This window comes from Eubalaena glacialis, chromosome 10, assembly GCF_028564815.1.
Source record: "Eubalaena glacialis isolate mEubGla1 chromosome 10, mEubGla1.1.hap2.+ XY, whole genome shotgun sequence".
Taxonomy (NCBI): Eukaryota; Metazoa; Chordata; class Mammalia; order Artiodactyla; family Balaenidae; genus Eubalaena; species Eubalaena glacialis.
In genome coordinates, this window is record NC_083725.1 from 9,294,798 (window position 1) to 9,309,043 (window position 14,246).

At 36.6% G+C, this 14,246-nt stretch overlaps 1 pseudogene; it reads left to right on the forward strand.

Moving 5' to 3' along the window:
* Positions 1-8,535: 8,535 nt before the first annotated feature.
* Positions 8,536-9,466, forward strand: LOC133098985 (olfactory receptor 8B12-like; annotated as a pseudogene).
* Positions 9,467-14,246: the final 4,780 nt, after the last annotated feature.

Genomic DNA, 14,246 nt, shown 5'->3' on the forward strand with positions numbered 1-14,246 from the left:
TGTGTTGTTCATCATTGCCTGTTTGCTCTTTAGTTCTTCTAGGTCCTTGTTAAACGTTTCTTGTATTTTCTCCATTCTATTCCCAAGATTTTGGATCACCTTTACTATCATTACTCTGAATTCTTTTTCAGGTAGACTGCCTATTTCCTCTTCATTTGTTTGGTCTGGTGGGTTTTTACCTTGCTCCTTTATCTGCTGTGTATTTCTCTGTCTTCTCATTTTGCTTAACTTACTGTGTTTGGGGTCTCCTTTTCACAGGCTGCAGGTTCGTAGTTCCTGTTGTTTTTGGTGTCTTCCCCCAGTGGGTAAGGTTGGTTCAGTGGGTTGTGCAGGCTTCCTGGTGGAGTGGACTGGTGCCTGTGTTCTGATGGATGAGGCTGGATCTTGTCTTTCTGGTGGGCAGGACCATGTCTGGTGGTGTGTTTTGGGGTGTCTGTGAACTTCTTATGATTTTAGGCAGCCTCTCTGCTAATGGATGGGGTTGTGTTCCTGTCTTGCTAGTTGTTTGGCATGGGGTGTCCAGCACTGGAGCTTGCTGGTTATTGAGTGGAGCTGGGTCTTAGCGTTGAGACGGAGATCTCTGGGAGAGCTCTTGCTGATTGATATTACAAGGGGCCGGGAGTTCTCTGTTGGACCAATGTACTGAACTCGGCTCTCCCACCTCAGAGGCTCAGGCCTGACACCCAGCCAGAGCAACAAGACCCTGTTGGCCACACGGCCACGTACGCAGGGAGTTTCTTGCCTTTTGGGAAGTCTGAGGTCTTCTGCCAGCGTTCAGTAGGTGTTCTGTAGGAGTTGTTCCACATGTAGATGTATTTTTGATGTATTTGTGAGGAAGAAGGTGATCTCCATGTCTTACTCCTCCACCATCTTGAAAGTCCTCTATGGTTAGTAACTTTTAAGAAATTCTTCTTACTTTAAGATCTTGAAGACATTCTCTTATTTTCTTCTATAGGCTTAACTTTTACATTTAATTCTCTGATCCATCATGAATTAATTGTGTGTGGTGTGAGACAGGCGTCAAGGATCATTTTTGTTTATATATAAATATCTAGGTGTTTCAGAATCATTCACTGAGAAGAAGTTTCTTTTCCCACTGAATTGCTTTAGCACCTTTGTAAAAAAATAATCAATGAACCATACATATGGGTCTATTTCTAGACACTCTACTCTGCTTCATTAATCTATTTACCTCTCCTCACTTCACTACTACACTATTTTAATATCTGTAACTTTAGACAATTCTTGGAGTCAAGGAGTGTAAGTCCTCCAACTTTCTTCTTTTTCAAAGTTGTTTTGGTTTTCCTAGGACCTTGCATTTCCATATAAATTTAAGAATTATCTTGTTAATTGCCACCAACATGTCTGCTGGTATTTTGACTGGTACTGAATTGAATCCATAGATTAATTAAGATGGACATAATATAACAATACTTAGTTTTCTAATCCATGAACATAATATACCTTTCCATTTATTTAGATTTTCTTAAATGTTCTTCTGTCATATTTTATAGTTTTCAGCATAGAGGTCATACACAAATTTTGTTAAGTCAATTCCCAGATATTTCATTTTTTCGGCTAACATAAATGGTATTTTAAAATTTCATTTTGTAATTATTTTTTGCTAGTATGTAGAAATACAATTAATTTTCAAGTATTAACAGTGTATTCCATGCCCATATAAATTTACTTTTAAATTCTAGTAGTTTGTTTATGAATTTATTTGTATTTTCTGTGTACACTTATGTCACCTGTAAATAACGATGGTTTTATATATTCCATTCAAATCTTTACGTCTCTATCAAACTGGGAGAAAAAACTTATACCTGGAATCTTATCTATCAGGATTTAGTTTGAAAGCACTGAGCAGATGGAAATTCAGTTAGAAGCTGTGTTCAGAGAGGTATGAGTGGAGGGCAGAGGCCGTCAATGGGAATTCTGGATTATATGCTTGACGTATTAACTGATACATTGTAGAGACTGAGTTATGCTATCCTTCTTTGAGAGTTGAGAGACTCAACATTTTTTTATTATTGAATTGGCTAGAAACTCCCATATAATGTTGACTAGAACTTGTGAAGTGGACATTCTTGACTTGTTGTTGATCTTCTTGCTTGTTATTGACCTTAGGATGAAAGCATTCAGTATTTCTATTGAGTATGATGTTAGTTATAGGTTTTCCATAGACATCCTTTATCAGATTTAGGATATTCCTTTCTGTTCTCTTTTGCTGAGAGTTTTTATCATGAATAGTTATTGACTTTTATCAAATACTCTTTCTGCAGCTATTGAGATGATTATATGGTTGTATTTTTTGTTCTATTAATGTGGTGAATAATATTGACTAATATTGTCAATGTTAATACATATTTGTTCCTTTTTTCCTACCAACCCTTGATTGAGTGTTTTAAAAATTCCATTTTAGGGCTTGTACTGTAAGTTGCTATACCTCTTTATATTATTTTTATTGTGTTGTTTGTATTCCTTTATTTGCATTACTGTATTTTGTTTTATTGTGCTGTCATTTTACATAGTTTGCTAATATATGTATTTAAAAATTCACCATAAATTGTTTGCCTATTGCTTTAAATGGCTGAAGTAATTTGACTGCTTAAAATAGTCAAAGAAATTTTAAAAATAGCCTTTTATATGTACCCACATATTTATCATTTCCAGTGTTCTGCATTTCTTCCTGCAGATCTGAGCTTTCACTTGGAACCATGTATCCCTCCTCCCCCTCATTTTTTGTAGTGTAGACTTACTGGTGACAAATTCTTTCCCCTTTTATTTGTCTGAAATTTTCTTTCTTTCTTTTTTATTTTGAAGAATATTTTTACCACATATAGAATATGAAATTGACTTTTTTCTTTCAGTTTTAAAGATGTAATTTCTTTTTTTAATAACAGGTAAGTTATATTTTTGCTCCTTTGAAAGCAATGTGCCTATTATCTTGGTTGCTTTTAAGCTTTTTTTTCTTTGGTTTTCATTAGTATGAGTATGATATGCCTAGGTGTGGTATATTTTATATTCATATTGCTCATAGTTTCCTATGCTTTTTTATTCTGTGGGTTCATTACTTCATCAAATTAGGAAGATTTTCATCTATAATCTTTAAAAATATTCTGTCTCCCCCAATTCGCACTTAACTCACCTTTTGAAACTCTGATTACACATATGTTGTCATTGTCCTAAAGATTTTGGTTGCTATGTTTATTATTATTATTATTTCTATCTGCATTTAGTATGATAATTTCTATTGATCTGTTTTGCTTTCAACAATCCTTTCTTTGGCTGTGCTGAGTCTGCTATTAAGTCAACCTAATGAACTCTTTATTTCCAGTGTTATATTTTTCAGTTTTGAATGTTTTTGGAAAATTTCCTTTATTTTTATTGTTTTTATAAATCTGTTGGAATTTGCCATCTGTTAGTCAATTTTGTATTTCTTTTATCTAAAATTTAAATACTAAATAATTATAGTAGCTACTTTAAAGTCTTTGTCTGCTAATTGCAACATTCAGGTCACATGTGGATCTGATTTTACTGAATATTTTTTCTTCTTGATTATGAGTCATATTTTCCTGTTTCTTTTTTCTTTTTTAAAATTTTTATTGGAGTAGGGACTTCCCTGGTAGACCAGTGGGTAAGACTCCACACTCCCAGTGCAGGGGGCCTGGGTTCAATCCCTGGTTGGGGAACTAGATGCCGCATGCATGCCACAGCTAAGAGTCGCATGCTGCAACTAAGAAGCCCACCTGCCGCAACTAAGAGCCGCATGCCGCAACTAAGACCTGGTGCAGCCAAAATAAATAAATATTAAAAAAAAAAAAAGAAATGTCAAAAAAGGTAAAGTTTCTATTGGAGTATAGCTGATTTACAATGTTGTGTTAGTTTCAGGTGTACAGCAAAGTGAATCAGTTATACATATACATATATCCACCCTTTTTAAAATTCTTTTCCCATATAGGTCATTACAGAGTACTGAGTAGAGTTTCCTGTGCTACACAGTAGGTGCTCATTGGTTATCTATTTTATATGTAGTAGTGTGCGTATGTCAATCTCCCAATTTATTCCTCCCCCCTTTTGCTCCCTGGTAACCATAAGTTTGTTTTCTCCATCTGTGACTCTATTTCTGTTTTGTAAATAAGTTCAATTGTACCATTTTTTAAGATTTCACATATAAACAATATCGTATGATATTTGTCTTTTTCAGTCTGACTTACTTCACACAGTGTGACAATCTCTAGGTCCATCCATATTGCTGCAAATGGCATTATTTCGTTCTTTTTTATGGCTAATATTCCATTGTATATATACCACATCTTCTTTATCCATTTTTCTGTCGATGGACATTTAGGTTGCTTCCACATCCTAGCTATTGTAAATAGTGCTGCAGTGAACATTGGGGTGCATGTATCTTTTCAAATTATGGTTTTCTCCGGATATATGCCCAGGAGTAGGATTGCCAGATTATATGGTTGCTCTATTTTTTCTTCTTGATTATGGGTCATAATTTCCTGTTTCTTTGTATTTATAGTAATTTTTCATTTTATGATGCTGGACATTGTGAATATATTGTAGAGACAGTGGATTATGTTATTCTTCTCTACGGAGTGTTGGATTTTGTTCTGGGATGCAGTTAATTTACTAGCAGATCACCTTGACCCTGTTGAGGTTTGGATTCAGCCTTTGGGTCTACAAAGTAGACCCAAAGGTCTACTTTGGGTCTAGTTCAGTTTTGCCCTTAGCCTGAAGGCTTAGTTCTTAGTTCGAAGGTATGGGTTTCAGGGGTCATGTTAATTCCTGGTATGCAGATGCCTGAGGGTCTTTATCTTTGGCTTCTTCCTCTCCATACCTTGCCCCACAAATTTCAGCTGTCTTAGCATCCTTGAACACTTATCTTTCTTTATTCTACTAGTAGAGACTGTTGTCATTTGCTTGGGTTCCACTTCACTCTGCTGGGTTTGGAAATTGCCCTTAGGGAGAAAGTTAGGGTGAACGTGGCAGTCATCTCATTTTCTTGCCTTCTCTCAAGAATTTCATCCCTGTGCTGTCTGCTTCCCAAAGCTTGCAGACAGTTGCTTTACACATATTTTCCAATCTTATAGCTGTTTATGGTCAGAGGGTAAGTGTGATAACACCTACTATGTTACACTTGAAATCAGAAGTCTGATTGCTTACTTTTTAATTACTTGTTCTTTGTGTGCCAACAATCTGAAGGTCATATGGGGATGTGGACCAGGAGAGATTGGAAACCTGGAGACTTAAACTAGATCTGTGACCTTGGGCCAGTGGCTTTACTTCCTTGGATTTTCTTTGTGTCTTTGTTTATAAGATGAGGATAAATATTAGTTTTGTGGATCTGTAAGTAGCTGGCATTGGAATCACTAGGGAAGATTGAAAAATATGGCTACCATATTTATACCCATAGAGATGCTGATTCAGATGGTCTGAGTGGAGCCGAGAATTTCTTTTCTTTCTTCCTTCTTCCAGTTTTATTGAGATATAGTTGACATACAGCACTGTACAAATTTAAGGGGTACAGCATAATGATTTGACTTACATACATTATGAAATGATTATCACAGTAAGTTTAGTGAACATCCATCATCTCATATAGATACAACATTAAAGAAATAGAAAAAAGTATTTTTTGTGAAGAGAACTCAGGATTTACTCTCTTAACTTTCAAATATAACATACAGCAGTGATAATTATATTTATCATGTACATTACATTCCTAACACTTATTTATCTTATAATTGGAAGTTTGTACCTTTGGACCGCCTTCATCCAACTCCACCCCCCACCCCCTGCCCCACCCCCTGCCTCTGGTAACCACAAATCTGACCTCTTTTTCTATGAGTTTGTTTGTTTTTGAAGTGTAATTGACCCATGACACTATGTTAGTTCCTGTTACACAACATAGTGATTTGGTATTTCTATACATTTCAAACTGGTCACTATGGTAAGTTGAGCTACAATATGTCACCATACAGGGACTGCCCTGGCGGTCCAGTGGTTAAGCCTTCACCTTCCAATGCAGGAGATGTAGCTTTGATCCCTGGTTGGGGAGCTAAGATCCCACATGCCTCGTGGCCAAAAAAACCAAAACATAAAACAGAAGCAATACTGTAACAAATTCAATAAAGACTTAAAAAAATATGTCACCATACAAAGATATTACATAGTTATTGACTATATTCTCCACACTCTACATTTCATACCCGTGACTCATTTATTTTGCAACTGGAAGTCTGTGCCTCTAAATCTCCCTCACTTATTTCAGAATTTCTTTTTAATAAACGTTCTAGGTAATTAAGGTGCTCAGCCAGGTTTGTGAAACACTGGATTTGATAATTTCCTGAATCTTTTCAGGTCAAAATTCTATGAGTGTGTGGGCTTGGTGTTAAAGAAAGTAAGAAAAGATCAAAAGATCAAGATGAAGGATAGACAATATTTGACAAGGCATAAGTTTGTGTTGGGGAGTTAGAAGACAAAAAAAGACAAAAGCAAACCAAAGAGGAAGAACAAATTTGGATGTATCCCTGCACTGGGAATCTGACCTACCAGGACTCAGTCTGAGAGCACTGAGAAGCTGGGAAGTCAGTAGAGAGGAGCGCTGACAAAAAGTGGGTGGAAGGCAGGGACAGTCAAAGGGAGTTTTATTTAGAGAAAGGCTGTTCCCGGCAGAGGCTGAGAGCAGTTACCTGATAGAGATTCTTTGTTACCATTAAACTTATACCCCCTGAGAAGATGAGAGCAGGGAATCACAGAAAACTCCTTTCTTGAGCTTTGAGCTAGATATAGGGCAGTTTTTCCTGGAATAAATAGGAATATGAATAAATTGAGTGCCCTAAACTAAATTATAATAGATAGCTCTTTGTGTTAATCTTTCCTTGATACACTCATTTCTTGTTTTTATTAAAGTCATTGCATATTTATTTGTTAGCTTACAAAAGATTCCTCTCACCAGGAGGAAATTTAGTCTAGTGATTACAACACAGAGGCCTGGAGTTAGACCCAGGCATGTGGGCTGTGAAACACACTGCCTCTGTGAACAACTTACCTTTAAGATGAGTATCGTTATTGTGAGGAATAAACAAGAATATATTTGTATGGTGCTTTGGATCTTGGCAGCAAGAAGTCAGTGTAAAGGATCTGTGTCAGGCATGTTATTGGGTATTCCAGAAATAGTAATGATAGTAGTTTTTCACAGTGGTATTTCTCTTAATTGTACCAGATAAATTTTTTGTTGTTGTTGAAAGAACTGTCTCTAAAAGCCAAATCAAGTAATATCAAGGGTATAAACAAACATTTGTTCCTTTGGGAAAGTAATCTCTTAAGAAATGGTCTTGAGGGAGTCCCTGTCTTAATAATCAAGTCACTTCACTTTGTTATAAAGCAGAAACTAACACACCATTGTAGAGCAATTATACTCCAATGAAGATGTTAAAAAAAAAATCAAGTCACTGAGATCTGTAATCCTAATAAACCTCTTTATTCTCCTGTTATCCACTAGTCAGGAAAAGGCACTGTCTCCTTCCTTGTAGCTAGAGCGGCTTTTGGACAAATCAATAATTGGAAATCGTGCTCTTCAATGTAGAAAGAGATTCAAGATAAATTAGAGGCTCTGATTCTCTAGACCAGACTTGGGAGGAGAGAGTTCTGAGCTCAAAGCTGTCATCTTCTATTCACTTATCGTCATTTTCTTTCCCAGGACAATTGTGGACAAGAGACAGTGGAGTGTAGCATTACATCTCTAAACTAAAGGAAGGTGAGTGCGTGCCTGGCCCTGGTCAGTCACGTAACACGGTGGTTACCAGTGCAAACTGTGAGAGTCAGACTGCCCAAGTTCACCTTCTGACTGCTACTCAGTAGTTTTGGGACTTGGGTGAGTTACTTAACTCAGTTGTCTCATCTGCAAAATGGGGATAATAATAATGTCACATAACTCTTAGTACACAGACTCACATAGTAACCACTTAAATAAGTGGTAGCTTAAAACAATTATCACTAAACCTAAAGCTACTGGAGCTAGGAGATCTTGGAGAAATGTGACCTCCCCTTCTTGATTTGTCAGCAGTGACCCAGAGGTGGGAGCACTGAGAAGACGCAGTGTCTTCTGCCAGTCAGGACTCTCTCCAGGGAAGAGGCTCAGGTGTCAGCAACTGAAGCAGAGTCAGGAGAGAGAGGACATAGAAAATGGACTGACTTAAAGATCTAAAAGACATCTATCCTATTTTTGAATGAATTGGAATATGAATAAAGTACTGCTTTCTCTGGAAGTGCCAGTTCTCACTCTGGAGGCAAAGTCTAGACTCTTATTGTTCCCTGGAAGTTAAAGTCACTTGGGCTATGAAGGTAGATCCATAGCAAACAGTAAAAAGCTTCCTTCCATACTAAAGCTAAATCTCTCGGTGGATACCATTCTCAGGAATGGGGGATGGGTACTGGGAGGGTGGTGGCATTTCTTCTAAGTGGTTCTCTTTTCTTTTCCCTATTGACCGCCCTTTCCCCAGCCATCCCCAGAGGAGAATGGCAGCCGAGAACTCTTCTGTGACAGAATTCATCCTTGCAGGTTTAACCGACAGCCAGGACTCCAGATCCCCCTCTTCTTCCTGTTTCTAGGTTTCTACATGGTCACCACAGTGCGGAACCTGGGCTTGATAACGCTGATTGGGTTGAACTCTCACCTGCACACCCCCATGTACTTTTTCCTCTTCAACCTCTCCTTAATAGACTTGTTACTCCACTACCATCACTTCCAAAATGCTGATGAGTTTTATCTCAAAGAAGAACATCATCTTGCATGCAAGGTGTATGACAACACTTTTTCTTCTGCTTCTTTGTCATTTGTGAGTCCTTCATCCTGTCAGCGATGGTGTATGACCACTATGTTGTCATCTGTAACCCCGTGGTGTACGCAGTCACTATGTCTCAGTAAAAGGTCTGTTTACTCCTTTTGTTGGGTGTCTATGTGATGGGGTTTTCAGGGGCCATGGCCCACATAGGAAGCATAGCAAATCTGACCTTCTGTGCCGACAACCTTGTCAATCATTTCATGTGTGACATCCCTCCTCTCCTTGAGCTCTCTTGCAATAGCACTTATGTACATGAGCTGGTGGTCTTCATATTTGTGGCCATTGTTATCGGAATGCCCATTGTCACCATCTTCATCTCTTAAGCTCTAATCCTCTCCAGCATTCTCCACATTCACTCCACTGAGGGCAGGTCCAAAGCTTTCAGTATGTGCAGCTCCCACATAATTGTGGTTTCTCTTTTCTTTGGTTCTGGGGCTTTTGTGTATCTCAAACCACCTTCTATTTTGCCCCTTGACCAAGGGAAAGTGTCCTCCCTGTTCTATACCATTGTGGTACCCATGTTAAACCCACTGATCTACAGTTTGAGGAACAAGGATGTCAAAGTTGCTCTGAGGAAAACCTTGGGAAGAAATATATTTTCTTGAGAAAGGAGTAATATTTAAGAAGATACAATTTTTTTTTATTAGTGTGTGTGTTTTCAATAAAGGATGCAAGTTCCAGTTTTTTCCTCTCTTGTACAGAAAGAGAATTTTAAGTCTTTATGTTTGGATGAGTGTTCAGTTCAGATCTATTTTCCCTGTCCTTTGACCTACCTTCACTATTCCAAGATTATTTAAGGCAAATTCTTCTCTAATTATAGATCATTTAATCTTGAATGGGCCTTGCAAATCATTTAATCTAGTATCCTCATTTAATAGATGCTGGAGACTTAGAAATATTATATAAGTTTTCCAGGGCCACACAACTGGGACTGGAACGCAGGCCCTTGAATTCCAATCTACTTGGTTTTCCTTTGTGGCATGTTTTCTTGCTTCATTTCCTTGTTGCCCTTGCAGATTTAATTTTGAAATTATGATGTATTAGTATATTAAAATCTGATTCTATTGATACTAATTTAATGTAACTTCTCAATAAATCATTTTTGAATATTACATTTTTTTTTCAAGAGGGTAGGAGACAAACATTTACTGAACTTGATCATAGCCATATGACGAGAGACTTGTGTAAAAATTGCAGTGCGTGGGTGGCACGTTATGTAGGTCCCAGATAGCAGATAAAGCATGGTAATTTGAGGTTATGTATGGAAGCTGAGGGACCCAGCCTAGTGAATGAGAACTTCTGTAGGTTTAAGGGTTATAAAGATGCTGGGTTGGAAAATTTCATACATTATTTCAAGACTGAGAAAGTTAGAACTTAGAGTTTTTTCTAAGGGTTAGTTTGGGTGTTTTAGCTATAATGGAAAAAATCTGTGACTCAGGACAATCTACTAAGAGTCTGTAAATTCTAAAGGAGGATTAAATAATTTGGGGGATCTAGTAAGTTATCAAGGTTGTACCAAGCAGCTGATTATTAGAAGAGGCCATTTCCATAGAATTTTAAGGCACTGCAGATTGCACTGCTCTTCTCATGCAGGCATATCTGGGAAAGAGCATTCACCTCGACTGGATTATAAATCCACAACATTGGGTAAAGAGGTATAGAACATATCAGAACACTTGGGTCTCAATTACTTATTAGTAATAAAAGAAGATTCTTTGGAAGAGCACTAACATGTTAAGTGCTGGGGAGACACTTTGTCATATGAGCTTTTCTTTGGGAAGTTTCTCTTCTTTTGGGAAAAAGGGAATTGTGAATGAGTGACTAGTTTTGACCTTTATTATGACATCGACCAAAGGGAGTGAAGTTATAAAATTGAAAGTGTTGGGGTGAAGATTCTGCTTTAGTCAGAATGCAACAGGGAAGGAGAACTGAATTCAGGAGACCTGTTGGATGTATAGTTTGTGTGTCTGGTGGGTGAGGTGACTAAGCCACATTCAGAAGGTACCAGAGGAAAGAGCAATTTGTGAGGCATGTAGTGGAACTGGTTTTGTATCAACTGGTAAGCTCAGTTGATAGTTGTGTGTCTTTGAGCAAATTACTTAATGTCTTTAAATATTACTTTCTCTATTTTTAAAAGGGACAGAATGGTCTTGACTTTGTGGGGTTTTTGAGAGAATGAAATGCCAGGCACTTAAGAAATCTTAGTTCCTTCCCTGCGGGAACTCTTTCATCTGGTTATCAGCACTTCCTCTAGCTTTTGCATGACCTGAGGCAAATCAATTCATCTTTCTGGAACTCTGCTTAATCATGAGAAAAATGGACTCTTCTCTAATTTTCATTTAAAATGGGTATTAAATATTATTAAAACATATTGAAAATATTTTGACTAAGTAATACTTGCACATGGTAAACAATTAAACAACATAAGTAGAGGTTATACTGTGAAGATATGTCTTCTATCCTTCTAGCTATTCCATCCCTGAATTCTCCTTAGAAGCAACAGCTGTTGGGGACTTCCCTGGTGGTCCAGTGGTTAAGACTGCATACTCCCAATGCAGGGGCCCGGGTTCGATCCCTGGTCAGGGAACTAGATCCCGTATGCCGCAACTAAAAAAAGAGCCCACATGCCGCAACTAAAGATGCCGCAACGAAGATCCCACGTGCCGCAACTAAGACCTTGTACAGAAACTAAGACCTTATGCAGCCAAATAAATAAACAAATAAATATTAAAAAACAGAAAAACAAAAACAAAGAAACAAAAACCAATTGTTGGTTATTCTTTATGAATACGCCTGTGTTCAAACATACATGTCTCTCTCTCTTTCCATATATATCTCTCCATATATATATGTATGCACCAGACAAGACGCACCACCACAATGATCCTGTAGTCATGTAGGCAACAAATATTCACTGTTGTGCACCAATGAGATTCTGTGAGACTGTTATATAGCAATAGCTAACTGATACACTCCACTAGAGATCAGGAAAGGAGAATCTTACCTGGAGTAACATTTTCTTCCAGTGTGATCATGCTCTATGTGTCATGTTATAAAATATTGTTTAACTTATCATTATAATGTGAGCATTAACTTATCAATAAATATTTTTTGAATCATACTTTTTCAAGGATTTCATCATGTAGATTTGTGATTTTTAAAAAGCTTTTTCCTATTGTCAAAAATTAAAATTGTGCCAAGCTTTCCAATGTTTTATTACTATAAGTGATGCTATAATTATTACTTTGTGTTAAAATTTTTGTCTAGGTTTCTGAATATTTCCTCAGAACAGATTCTTATTTTAATTTTTTCAGTTCAAAATATTTCCAAATTTCCCTTTGATTTCTTCTTCTCTGACCCATTTGTTATTTAGAAATATGTTTAACCATTATTTCCTCAGGTAAAGTTTTGCTAAATTGACAGGTGGTTCAGAGCTCCCGACCTCTGTCTTCTCTTTGTTCTTGGATCATCCTAACTTGGATAATTCTAATGTCAACAGCTCCATACACTTTTTACTCTTTAACTTTTCCTTCATTGGTTCCTTCAATTCTTTTATTATTTCTCCCCAGTCATGACCTCGTGACAACAAAAAACCTTATCACCTATGTGATATCAAAGATTTAGCTTTTCTCTTCTGCTGTATGAGATAATCCAGTTTCCCAACACCTTTTATTAAAGATACTATCCTTTCCCCATTGACTATTCTTGGCTCCCTTGTCAAATATTAGTTGACTGTATATGCGAAGGTTTATTTATGGCCTCTCAATTCTGTTTATTCATCTATGTATCTATTTTTCTGCCTGTACCATTCCAGTTTGAATGAGGAAGTGTGATGCCTCCAGCTTTGCCATTCTTTCTCAGGATTGCTTTGGTTACTTGGGGTTTTTGTGGCTCCATACACATTTTAGGACTGTATTTTCTATTTCTGAGAAAAATGCCACTGTAATTTTGATAGGATTGCATTGAATGTATAGATGGCTTTGGGTAGTATGAACATTTTAACAACAGTAAACCTTCCGATCCATGAACATGTGTCATTTTTCCATTTCTTGGTGTCTTCTTTAATTTCTTTCATTACATTCTTACAGATTTGGTGTTCAGATCTTTCACTCCCTTGGTTGAATTTATTCCTAAGTATTTTGTTTTTGTTTTTGATGCTATTATAAATGGGATTATTTTATTTCTTTTTCAAATATTTTGTTGTTAGTGTACAGAAATACAAATTGATTTCCAAATGTTGATTTTTGTGTCCTGCAACTTTACTGAATTTGTTGATTAAGTCTTACTTTGCTGAACCAGTTGATTAATTTAACTGATTCACTGACTAGTTTTTGGGTGAAGTCTTGAGGATTTTCTATAGAAGAAAGTATCATGTGCAAACAGATAATTTTTCTTCTTTCTAATCTGGATGCTTTTTTTTTTCTTCCCTGATTGTTTTGGCTAGGATCTCTAATACTAAGATAAATAGAAGGGGTGGGACTGGGCGCCCTAGCCTTTTTCCTGATCTCAGAAGAAAAGTTTTCAAATTTTCACTGTTGAGTATGATGTTAGGTGTGTCCTTGTCATATATGGCCTTCTCATGTTGAAGTCATTCTTTCTGTACCCAATTTGTTGAGTATTATCATGAAAGGATGTTGTATTTTGTCAAACGCTTTTTCTTCATCTATTGTGATGATCATATGATTTTATCTTTCATTCTAGTAACATGGTATATCACACTTACTGATTTGTGTATGTTAAACCATCCTTCCATCCCAGTGATGAAACGTGCTTAATCCTGGTGTATAGTTCTATCAGTGTGCTATTGAATTCAGTTTGCTAGAATTTTTTTGGTAATTTTTGCATCTATATTCATCAAGGATATTGGCATGTAGTTTTATTGTTTTGTAGGGTCATTATCTGAATTTGGTAACAAGGTAATATTGGCCTTGTAAAAGTGAGTTTGAGAGTGTTCCCACCACTTCAATTTTTTGGAATAGTTTGAGAAAGTTTTGAGTTAATTCTCTTTAAAAATGTTTGGTAGAACCCATCAGGGCAACCACCTGGTCCTGAGAATTTCTTTGTTGAAAGATTTTTGATTTCTGATAAATTCTACATAGTCATCGTTCATCTGTTCAGATTTTCTATTTCTTCATGATTCAGTCTTGCTAAGTTGTACATTTCTATGAATTTATTTCTTCTAGGTTATCCAATTTGTTGGTGTATAATTGCTCATAGTGCATGATCTTTAGTATTTCTGTGCTATCAGTTAAAATGTCTCATTTTTCATTTTTGATTTTCTTTATCTTTTCAAAAACCAGATCTTGGTTTCCCTGATCTTTACTATTGATTTTTTGGTTTCCATTTCATTTATTTATGCTCTGATCTTTATTATTTCTTTCCTTC